Here is a 12,978-nt window from a genome sequence, read left to right as displayed (position 1 = left end):
CTTTCTTTTTTCTTTCTTTCCTTCTTTCTTTCCTTCTTTCTTTCTTTCTTTCTTTCTTTCTTTCTTTCTTTCTTTCTTTCTTTCTTTCTTTCTTTCTTTCTTTTTTTCTTTCTATTATTTATTTTCTACTTAGACCAATTAGAGTCAGGAAGCTGACAACTTATATCGAGCCTCTATCCCTTTTTGTAACTAGGCAAAGAGATTTTGGCTTTTTGTTTCAAAATCTTTCACACACATTTCAACCTTTTTCTACTTCAAAGAGCATATTACCAGCAAATGATATTTCAAAATATATTTTTAAATTCAGATAAATAATGTTTTATATCTAATACTTAAACTTACCAATTATACAATTAATGCAACAGTAGGAAAATTGCCATGTCTAAATTCCAAAGTCACTAAGACATTACAGTGACCCTGAACTTTTGGAATAAATGAACGGCCCATAAATTTAATTTGGAAACAATTCAACATTGAAACATGTTGCCTTTACAGGCATTTTTTTTCACTGTTAAAATATCTTTTTTTTATCATTCAGGTTGCTATTTGACTTCAAAGTTTTAATTTTGATTGTGAAAAGAATGAATAGATAACATTTTAGTTTCAATTGTAAAAAAAACTTAATGGCATATCTATTGTTTCATTGAGGCTGGCTTAAAAAATCAATTACATATCAAAAAAGTAAAATTTCTTTAATCAAAAAGCCAATATTCAGCTTCTTTCTCCTCTCATTGTCAACTTCAAATCACCTCCCCCATTCCCTATTTTCCTTGATTATGAAAAAGAATGAAATCATTAAAAGACTTTTCTAAAATTATCAGCACTGCCTCTGTGCTCTTAGGCTGACTTGTGACTCTCTATAGTTAAAAAACTATTCCCCTTTCATTTTTTTTTTGTCTCAGCAAATCTTCATTTTCTGACCTGTTGGTTCTGGCACTACCCAAACACATCAGGCAAGGTAGTCTGGCTCTCTTGCTTAGAATAGAATTCTTACATAGTATGTTTTCCCTCTTCCTTTAGCCTCCTGTAGGCATTACTTAACCACACCCTGTTAAAAGACCTACTCATAGTGTGTGTATGTGAGTGTGTGTGTGTGTTTCCTCTATCCTTATGCCATATATGAAAAGAAAAGGATTTTTGACATATGAGCACTGCTGGTATTCAGATGGTTGCTATGAAAAAAATTGGCTGCAGTTCTGGGCAAAATGGTGAAGTAGATAAATCCTGAGCTTGCCTCCTCCCATGACCACATTAAAATACAACTAAGTTATAGAACAATCAACCTGTAGAATCATCTGAAGACTAGCTGAACAGAAGTCTTATAACTAAGGATATAAAGAAGAGGACACATGGAGACTTGTAGTAATGGAGGACACATAAAATGAGCAGACTACACACTCATATGTGGTGGTTGGGCATTAGGAGGATATTTCAGTTGAGGAGTTATCCCTGGAGAAGTGAGGGACCTCAGCCTCACACCAATCTCCCAAGCTCAGGGTTCTGTTGCCAGGAAGAGAGTCACCACAACACCTGACTATGCATTCTGTACATCATGGTGAGACAGAAGACTTATGGGTACCAAGATGTCCTCTTAAAAGGCCCACACACAGACTCCTGGGTACTTACTCTTAGTTCCAGTGGAGGGACAAAGGGATGGTGACTCATAGAGCACCAGAGACATACAGTGAAGAACTGAGTTGTGTGGCTCCAGAGTGAGGGCTGCTGCCATTATCTTTGTGTCAAGTCCTCCTCCCATGCAACCTGCAAATGAGTTCCATCTTTCCTGTGTTGAGCCCTTCTCACACATCACCAAATTCGAACTTATATTGGCCTAGTGAACTCCATTCACTTCATCCTGGTCACTCTCTGTGACTCTGCCCAACTCAACTGGCGCACCTTTGAAGGTGCTTTTGATGGTCTTGCAACCATCCCCACTGCACACAGCACAGCAGGCTCTTTCAGCAGCAAACAGCTGTCCACGGGTTAGGCACCACCAGAGACACATTCAGTGGCAGGTAACCATACCTGATATGTGCTGCAATTTTATTTAGATAACTCTCAGGAGACTGTGGGCCAGAGGTAGGCAGAACCTGGTCTCAGTGGGCTCTGAGACCATTCTGAGTAGCACCAAGATTAGCATTGTGGCCAAATCTGAAGCTGCATTAACTTGGTAAACACCATTCACCCCACCCTGGTGACTCCCTGGGACCCCACCCCAAACAACTCACATATAGTTGGAGGGTCTTTCAGTGGCTAAGCTTTACAGACAATCAGCAGGCAGTGTCAGGCATTGAGGACCCCTGGGCCGTTAGCTGTGCTACCCCAGGCTTGGTGGTAGCCAGTCTTGGATCACAGCATGGCCTCTCCCATACACTGCCAGAACCAGCACAAGTAGTGATCCACTGTGGGTAGCTTTGTAGCTACTACTAGGTAGCCCTAGGCTAGGCAGCAGTTGAACTTGGCCTGAATGTAAGCCCCTCCTAAGAAGCCCCAAAACAAACACACTTGAGAGCTGTCTTCAGACCACAACAGAACACTACCCAATTAGCCACACAATTGATACTTCCAAAGGGTGGTCTCAACAGGCACACTAGTCTGCTGGGGTAAACCCCACTCTGTGAGGTCATCCCCCACACAGAAGCTCGTAGGCTATGGGCATGGCCAATTCTCACAGCCAGCCACCCTGAGAGTGATTCTCACCAACTGTCTTGTCAGAAGAAAACAAGGTTCAACTATAGTAAAAGGGTGCAAACAACCCACAGAGGAGACACTCTTAGAACAACCACCTTAAGTGATCAGGGAGACTGTGCCACTGGGCCACCCAGTGCATCTACTACATAAGGCCACTCAGCCAAGGTTGGGAGATGTAGCAGATCTCCCTAATGAATAGAAACAAATACAGAGATGCAGCCAAAATGAGGAAATAAAGAAACATGTCTCAAACAAAAGAAGAGGACAAAACTCCAAAAAGGAAAAAAAAAAAAAAATACCTGAATGAAATGGAGGCAAGCAACCTGCCAGATACAGAATTCAAAACACTATAAGTTATAAGGATGCTCAAGGAACTTAATAAGAACTTCAACCAAGAGAAAGAAAGCATAAAAAAAAAAAACACACATAGACCCCCCCAAAATAGCAAGTCAGAAATAAAGGCTACAATAACTGAAATGAAGGGTACACTAGATGGACTCAACATCAAATAAGATGAAGCAGAGGATAGAATCAGCAACTTGACATATAAGATAGCAGAGAACACCCAATGAGAACAATAAAAATAAAAAAAAAATTTAAAAAAATCAGGGTAGTTTAAGGGATTTCTGGGACAACATCAAATGTAAAAACATTTGCATCATAGAGATATCAGAAGGAGAAGAGACAACAAAGAATTGAGAACCTATTTAGAGAAATGACTTTTCTAACCTAGTGAATGATAGACATAAAATCCAGAAAATACAGAGTCCAAAATGAGAGGAACTCAAAAAAGAGTTCACACCAAGACACATTATAATCAAAATGGCAAAGATTAAAGGTAAAAAAGGGATTCTAAAGAAGCAAGAAAAAGGCAACTAGTTACTTACAAGGGAGCTCCCATAAGACTGTCAGCGGATTTCTCAACAGAAACTGCAGGTCAGAGGGACTGGCATAAAATATCCAAAGTGATGAAGAACAACCTACAACCAAGACTACTACTCTACCAAGCAAGGCAATCATGTAAAGCTGAATGAGAGATAAAGAGCTTACCAGACAAGAAAAAGCTAAAGGAATGCATAACCACCAAACCAGTAGTATAAGAAGAGTAAAGGGACTTCTTTAAAAAACGGAAGGTGGAGAAGACTATAAATATGAAAAATATAATGACAATAACTTCATATCTGTCAATAATCATTTTATGTCTAAATGGATTAAATGCTCCAATCAAAAGACTCAGAGTAACTGAATTGATAAAAAACCTAGACCCATACATATGCTGTCTATAAGCGACCCACTTCAGATCAAAAGACACACACAGACTGAAAGTAAAAGGATGGAAAAAGATATTTCATGCAATTGGAAACACACATAAAAGCTGGAGTAGTAATATTTATATCAGACAAAATAGACTTTAAACCAAAGTTTGTAATAAACGACAAAGAAAGACATTTCATAATAATAAAGGGATCAATCCAACAAGAAGATACAATCCTAATAAGCATTTATGCACCCAAGATACAAGCACTAAATTATATAAAGTGATTGACAGTAATGCAGTCATAGCAGGGGACTTTAACACCCCATCAATACAATGAACAAATCTTCCAAACAGAAAATCAACAAGAAAGTAATGGCCTTAAATGACACACTAGACTAGATGGAAGTAAGTGATATTTTTAGAGCATTTAACCCCAAAGCAGCAGTATTTACAGTCTTCTAAACTGCACATGAAACATTTTTCAAGATAGAGCACATGTTAGGTCAAAAAATAAGTCTAATAAATTAAAGAAAATTGAAATATCAAGTGTCTTCTCTGACCACAATGGTATGAAACTAGAAATCAACTACAGAAAACTAAAAAACACACAAACACATGGAGGCTAAATAACATCTTACTAAACTATGAATATTTTAAGAATGGGATCAAAGTAAAAATTAAAAGATATCTTGAGACTAATGAAAATGAACCAAAATCTATAGGATACAGTGAACGCAGTCTTGAGAAATTCATAGAAATATAGATTTACCTTAAGAAACAAGAAAAATCTCAAATAAACAATCTAATATTACACTTAAAGGAACTAGGAAAAGAACAGCAACAAAAGCACAAAATGAACAAAAGGAAGGAAATAATAAAGATCAGAGCGGAAATAAATGAAATAGAGTCTTAAAAAAGTACAAAAGATAAATGAAACCAAGAGCTGTTTCCTTGAAATGATAAAAAAAAAAATTGATAAACTTTTAACCAGATTTATCAAGAAAAAGAGAGAACCCAAATAAATAAAATTAAGAATGAAAGGAGGGAAGTGACAACTGACACCACAGAAATACAAAGGTTTATAAGCAAATACTGTGAACAATTATATGCCAACAGATTGTACAATCTGGAAGAAATGGATAAATTTCTAGAAACATAGTCTTCCAAGACTTAATCAAAAAGAAAGAAAATCTGAATCGACTGATTACTACTAACTAAATTAAATCAGCAATCGAAAAACTTCTAACAAACAAAAGTCTTGGACCAAATGGCTTTACACGTGAATTTTACCAAACATTCAACACAAAAATTATACCTATGCTTCTCAAAGTATTCTAAAAAATTCAAGAGGTTGGAAGGCTCTCAATCTCATTTTACAAGGCCATCATTACCCTTATTCCAAAACCAGACAAAGACTTTACAAAACAAGAAAATAGGCCAATACTCCTGAAGAATATTGATGTAAAAATCCTCAAAAAAATATTAGCAAACCAAATTCAGCAAGACATTAAAAAGATCATACATCATGATCAAGTGGGATATATTCCTGGATGCAAATTTAGTTCAATGTTTGCAAATCAATTAATGTGACACATTACATAAACAAATTGAAAGATAAAAATTATATTATCATTTCAATAAATGCAGAAAAGCATTTGACAAAATCTAGCATCCTTTTATGATAAAAATGTGCAGCAGAGTGGAGATAGAGTGAATGTATACCTGGACATACTAAAGACCATTTATGACAAACCTGCGGCTAACATCATATCCGATGGTGAAAAGATAAAAGTGTTTTCCTTAAGACCAAGAAGAAGACAAAAATATCACTTTCACCACTTTTATTTAACATAATATTGGAAGTTCTAGCCACAGCCATCAGGCAAGAAAAAGCAGTAAAAGGCATCCAAGTTGTAAAGGAAGTCATTATTTGCAGACTACAAAGTACTGTGTAGGAATGACTCTAAAGATCCCACCAAAAAACTATTAAAACTGACATACAAATTCAGTAAAGTAGCAGGATACAAAATCAATATTCAGAAATTGATTGTAGTTTTATACTCCAATAATAAACTATCAGAAAGAGAAATTAAGAAAAGAATTCTTAATCCTTAATTGACAATTGCACACACACACACACACACACACACACACACACACACACACACATAAACCAAAAAACCTAGGAATAAACACTTACCTCATTGGAATAAACTTAACTAAGGTGGTAAAAGGCTTGCATTCAAAAAATTATAAGATATGGAAAAAAATTGAAGAAGATACAAATAGATGGAAGCATATAGTGTGTTCCTAAATAGACAGAATTAACATTATTAAAATGTCCATACTACTCAAAGCGTTTTATAAATTCAATGCAATCCCTATCAAAATACTAATGGCATTTTTCACAGAACTTGAACAAATAATCCTAAAATTTATACAGAACCACATAAGACCCCAAATAGCCATGATAATCTTGAGAAAGAAGAACAAAGTGGAAGGTATTACACTACCTGATATCAAACTACACCACAAGACTATAGTAGTCAAGACAGCATGATACCGGAATAAAAAACAGACATATAGATCAATAAAACAGAATAGAGAAACTTAGAAATAAACTTATGTCTATATTGTCATTTAATCTATGACAAAGGGGACAAGAATATACAATGAGGGTAAAGACAGTCTATTCAATAAAAGGCATTGGGAAAACTGGACAGATATATGCAAATTAATAAAACTGGACCACACTCCTACACCATATACAAGAATAAACCTGAATTGGATTAAAGACTTAAATGTGATACCCAAAACCATAAAACTCTTAGAAGAAAACACAGGCAGTACACTCTCTTGCATTGCTCTTATATATTTTTTTCTCCCCAGTTTAGGGAAACAAAAGAAAAAGTAAACAAATGGGACTACAAGCTAAAATGTTTTGCACAACAAAAGAAACCATCAACAAAATGAAAGGACAACCTACTAAATGGGAGAAGAGATTTGGCAATGATACATCTAATGAGGGGTCAATATCAAACATTTATAAAAAATTCATACAATTCAACACCAAAACAAACAAATAATCTAATTTAAAAAAATGGGCACAAGGCTCCAATAGACATTTCTTCAGAGGACATAAAGACAGCCAATAGACATATGAAAAGATGCTTAATTTCACTAATCATCAGAGCAATGCGAATTAAAATAACAATGAGATATGACCTCACACCTGTCAGAATGGCTAACATCAATAAATCAACAACCAGCGTTGATGAGGCTGTGGAGAAAAGGGAAACCCAGTACACTTTTGGAGGGATTGCAAATTGATGTAGGCACTATGGAAAATAATTTGGAGGTACCTCAAAAAAATAAAAATAGAACTACCTTGTGACCCAGAAATTTCATTTCTGGGTGTTTATCTGAAGAAATCCAAAACACTAATATGAAAAGATATATGCACCCTTATGTTCATTACAGCATTATATACAATAGCCAAGATATGGAAGCAACCTAAGTGCTCATCAATAGACTAATGGATAAAGAAGAAGTGGTACATAATGTAATTTTACCATTTGTAACAACATGGATGGACCTGGAAGGTATTATGCTAAGTGAAATAAGTCAGATGGAAAAAAAGTACCATATAATCTCACTATATGAAATCTAAAGAACAAAATAAATGAACAAACATAATAGAAACAGACTCAAAGATAACAGAGAACATGCTGATGTTTGCCTGATGGGAGTGGAGTTGGAGCAGCTGAGTAAAAAAGGTGAAGGAATTAAGAAGTCCAAATTGACACTTATGAAATAGTAAAGGGTATGTAAAGTACAGCGTAGAGAATATAGTTAATAATATATTAATATCTATGTATGCTGCCAGGTAGGTACTAAACTAACTAGGGTATCATTTCATAAATTGTGTAAATGTCTAAGCACTATGCTATATACCTGAAACTAATATAAAATAATATGAATGCAACTGTAATTTAAAAATAAAATAATATAAATTTTTAAAGTCACTAGGAATCAACAGAACACTTCCCATCCTGTTAAAATGTCATCAATAAAAGTGTCTTCTTTACTTTGAGTACCTGTTTCAGACACACCTATTAATGGTTATCATGCTTTCCATGACAAAGATAGGAGATTATCTCTCAGATTTTTGAGTACTAAGCTAGTAGATGATGGAATTGATAGGTCAATTCAAACAAATCACTTTGCATTTTAATGCATATTCCTTTCAACTTGTGTATTCCTGAACTATAGTTGGTCTTTGCCTCCAAAGGACTGCCTAGAAGGAACTTTCATTGGCCACACAACCCATCTTTTTTTCATATTCTCACTGCTTGAGTTATATGTACCTAATACTTTGATTTTTGTTGTTGTTTTTAAAAATTATCACTCCATGCCTTCTTTGCCTCTTGCCTATCCTGTCTATGTTAGGGCTTTTAGTGTCAAAAATTTGCATGATGCCAGATAAAGCAAGTTCTTGTTCTCCTCTCATCTTCACTATTGCGCTAATGTGACAACTTTGTTGGCTAACTTGTGTGGTTTACTTTGAAATGTAAATTTTATAATTTTATGTGTTTAAACTGTTTTAAATATATTAAAATATTTTCATTTAAAAGGATTTAATTTGATACCAAAAATATTTTTGAAGAAAGATAGAAAAAGCATTATATCCTTTTTAAAGAGAAAGAAACTAAGGATTAGAGAATTCAAGTTATAATTCTTATATTTTATTTAGACTCAGACGCTAAAATCACAAAAAGAGAGAGAGAAAAATATAAACAAAGTTATATGACTACACTTTGTTCTAATGCGGGTAAGAGGGAGAATGTAATTAATATTTTTTTTTCTCATTAAATTTTGTTTTAATGGGTCTCAAAATTCTGTGCAAATTTTGGTCAAGTTCTTTCCATTAAAATGTACTGATTTTAAAAACTAATAACTTATAAAATTGTCACTCAAAAGAACCAAATAGTCCACAAAACATTCTTTTTTCCTTGTGAAGATTTTATAATGCATTGTAATTATTAACCAGTATTTCACTATTATACTTAAACAGCCAATTGAGACAAACAGTTCTGAGACCATTGGTTAAGGAAGTGGTGGCTGATATTGGGGATAATATTTATTTAGCCCTCTGAGATTTGTGGGCAGACTTGGTAACTTTGTCAGCTCTAGCTGTCTTCTTGTCAACTGCTTTGATGACACCCATGACAAATGTTTGTTTCATGTCATGAATAGCAAAACAACCCAGAGGAGGATAGTCAGAGAAGCTTTCCACACACATGGGCTTGCCAGGATCAACATCGACAATGTAGCATCACCAGATTTCAAAAACTTCGGGCTATCTTCCAACTTTTTCTCAGAACAGTGATCAATCTTCTCTGTCAGCTCAGCAGATTTGCAAACAATGCGAGCTGTGTAATGATCCAGCACAGATTCATATATCGCACTGATTTAGTCTGGATGGTTTACAATTAACACCTGAGCCATGAAGCTAGCTGTTTCCATCAATGGGTCATTTTTTGCTGTCACCAGCCCTATTGCCATGATGAACATCTCTGACAGACACATTTTTGATATTGAAGCCCACATCGTCCCAGGAAGAGCTTCACTCAAAACTTTATGATGCATTTCAACAGAATTTACTTTAGTTATAACAATGACTGGAACAAAGGTACCACTATGCCAGGTTTGAGATCACCAGTTTCCCCTCAGCCCACAGGAATAGTACCAATACCACCAATTTTGTAGACATCCTGAAAGGCAGATGCAAGAGACTGTCACTTGTAAGATTGACAGTATAACGCAATCCAGAGCTTCAAGTACTGTGGTTGCACCGGCGATGTCAACTTTACAGGTAACTTCCCATCCCTTGAACCAACGCATGTAAACACTTTGCTCTAGCATGTTGTCGCTATTCCAAACAACAGTCTAGAAAGGCCTGACAAAATATATGGCACAAATGCTACTGTGTCAGTATTGTAGTCAATTTTCTTAATGTAGGTGCTGACTTCATTAATAATTCCCCCATATTTCTTCTGGGTGTAAGGCAGCTCAGTGGCATTCATTTTGTTAATACTAAATAAGTTGTTTCACACCCAGTGTGTAAACCAGAGAGGTATGATCACAGATCTGCCCATTTTGGGGGATACCTGCTTCAAATTCACCAGCACCAGCAAGAACAATCAGGATAGCACAGTCAGCCTGAGGAGTGCCTGTAAGCACATTTTTGATAAAATCTCTGTGTCCTGGAGCATCAATGATGATTACATAATACTTGCTGCTCTCTAATTTCCACAGGGAGATACTAACGCTGATACCATGCTCACATTCAGCTTTCAGTTTATCCAAGACCTTGACATATTTGAAGAAACACTTTCACACCTCAGCAGACTTTTCAAGTTTTTCAATAATTCTTTTGTCAATTTCACCACATTTATAGATCAGATGGCCAGTACTGGTTGACTTGCCCAAATCTATGTGTTCAATGAAAATAATGTTTATGTAAGTCTTTTTCTTTCCCATTTTGACTTACATTTAGCAGTGGTTTTCATGACACTTATATATTCTGGCAGCTAACCTGTTGCAAAAAAGGCAATATTTATTTTCTATTAAGTGTTATGCTAGGCTCTTTTATATCATTTCAATTTTTTTTATAATAAAGTTATGAGTTGATGATTAGCCTTATTTTTAATTGAAGCATGTGCTGATGCTCTATAAAGTTATTTAGGATCTTATAATTATACAATAATACCTGCAAGAGCCTGGGTTTGAACATAACTCTTTGGATTCCAAAGTCAATAGTTGATAGAAATCTAGCTATAAGGAATGGATAGTAAGAGGGCAAATGAAATAGGCAGAGCAGTCTAGAATGGCTGGACAAAACATGCATGACAGAGAGGTAGGCCACTTGTTTAAGACCAAGAAATTTCCCCAGTGTCATGTTCCCCTCCTTGATCTGACATCTCTGGTTGCCATCAGCCTGTTCTTAGCACATATCAATGAGAAAAAACTGGGACCAATAAAGGATTTCTTTCAAAATTTCTGTTCACACACACACACACACACACACACACACACACACACACGTATATGTATATGTACGTTTGTGCGTGTGTATAAAATCTTAGACTCCTTTCAGTATTTGGCCGTAGAGCAGCAATTTAACCAAATTTTGGTTCTCTGTCTTTTTATTTCTCGATTCCAGCTTTTGTTTAAGGTATTTATTAGGATAGGGATACTTTGAAAGCAACAATATTTGTAGAAGAATCTGAAGCATTAAAATTAAGTTAGGAAAAAAGAAGATATTTAGATAGCATGAACTAAAAATTGAAAGAAACTTAATGAAATATTCAGTGTATCTTGATAGAAAGACAACATGGAAGACATGGGAGATGTTGGCATCTCTAATTTCCATGAAATCAATGAAGCTCTCTAATGGAAACAAGAAAATCTCTCAATTCTACCCAAATCTTTTTTTAAAAAGAATGTTGTTGCAGCAATTTTAGAGACTGGAATATTTTCCAAAAAATTTTCCTGTGAAATTCCAAGAACTTCTCAGATAAATCAAGAGCTCTGTATCTACCCAGAAATAATAATAAAAAGGACCAAAAGTTCATGTTACTAAAAGAAAAAGAAATAAAATTTATTTTTTTTAATGAAAGATCTCTATCCAATTAATGTCTCTGTGGAAAACATTTATCTGGAGTAAACAATCTCTAATATTTTCTAAGGCATATTTATAACTTCAATTGAAATGTAAAAGGTTTCAATCTCAAAATTCCATTGATTAATTTATTTTCTAAATATTTACTATACTTAATGTGCTAACAGAATTATTATACTAAATTGTAACTCTTAACAATAATTCATTGTAGGGCATTTAGAAACTGCCCAGGGTCATGTTTGTGGACTTCATAATCAGCCCTCAAGTCTGCCCTGATAATCAACCACCCTCTTCACGTATCTGTCACAAACAAGTTGTTGAAGAATACATTGTGCTGAGTATATCCAGACTTCCAAATGTGTAGGTCTTAAGATTTCAATCTAAAGTTGAATTTCTTAGGATTAAAATGAGTGTATTTTGAAGCATTATATACATTCAGGATAAAAGACACTTCAAGATGCTTCAAAATTTAGATAAAATTAATAGTTAACATTTATTGTTCATTGCCAATATGCCAGCATCATATTGAATGCTTCATGTATATGTTTTTATTTAATCTTTACTATAACCCTATTGAGTAGGGATTGTCATTATTCTTCTTATACTTTCAATGAAACTAAGTCTTAAGAAGTTTAACAAAGTTACATAAGGTACAGGGGTAGAACCAGGATTTGAACCAATGTCATTCCTAATCAAGAGGCTAAGTTATTACATATTTCAATATATCATCAGAAGAAAAATTCCACTAGTTTCTAAATAAGGGCCAGGTCCAGAAAATATAAAAACACTACTATAGAATATCATCATTGACTGCTAAGTACTATATTAAATTTGGCACTATTATGTAATTTATATAATGTTTTATGTGGAGTTTCTCCAGAAAAGTAACTTGAGATGAGTTTTTAGGGTAAACATCATAATTTCCATAGGAAAGTGATCCCCCTGACTGGTAGGAGAGTGAATAACTAGACAGGAAAGGAAATAAGGCTTCGGAGAGTGTGTTAATACATAGTTAGTTTACTGTTGAGGACAAAGGGATGTGCGGGGTGGGTTGGGGTGGGGGGCATGTTATTTTCCTGGGATCTAAGAATGTAGAACAATTATTCCTTCTAGGAAGCTGAAATAGTGGGATATTTAAATAATAATACTAAACTCTCAGTGGTTTGAGTGAGGACTGTTTCTTGGAGAGTTGACTCCCTGGCCTTTCTGGTCTACACATTACTGGACCAAGCAGCTTCGGGGGCCAAAGAAACCCCTCAGACAGGAAGTCACAGGTGCTTGCATGGACAGGGAATGCAGTTGGCATTAATGTGTTGGCCAGGTGGAGGGCCAGGGGAGGGAGGGA

The sequence above is a fragment of the Pteropus alecto genome, unplaced genomic scaffold (genome assembly GCF_000325575.1).
Source record: "Pteropus alecto unplaced genomic scaffold, ASM32557v1 scaffold29, whole genome shotgun sequence".
In the NCBI taxonomy this organism is placed as follows: domain Eukaryota; kingdom Metazoa; phylum Chordata; class Mammalia; order Chiroptera; family Pteropodidae; genus Pteropus; species Pteropus alecto.
Note: the sequence above shows the minus strand (reverse complement) of the source record.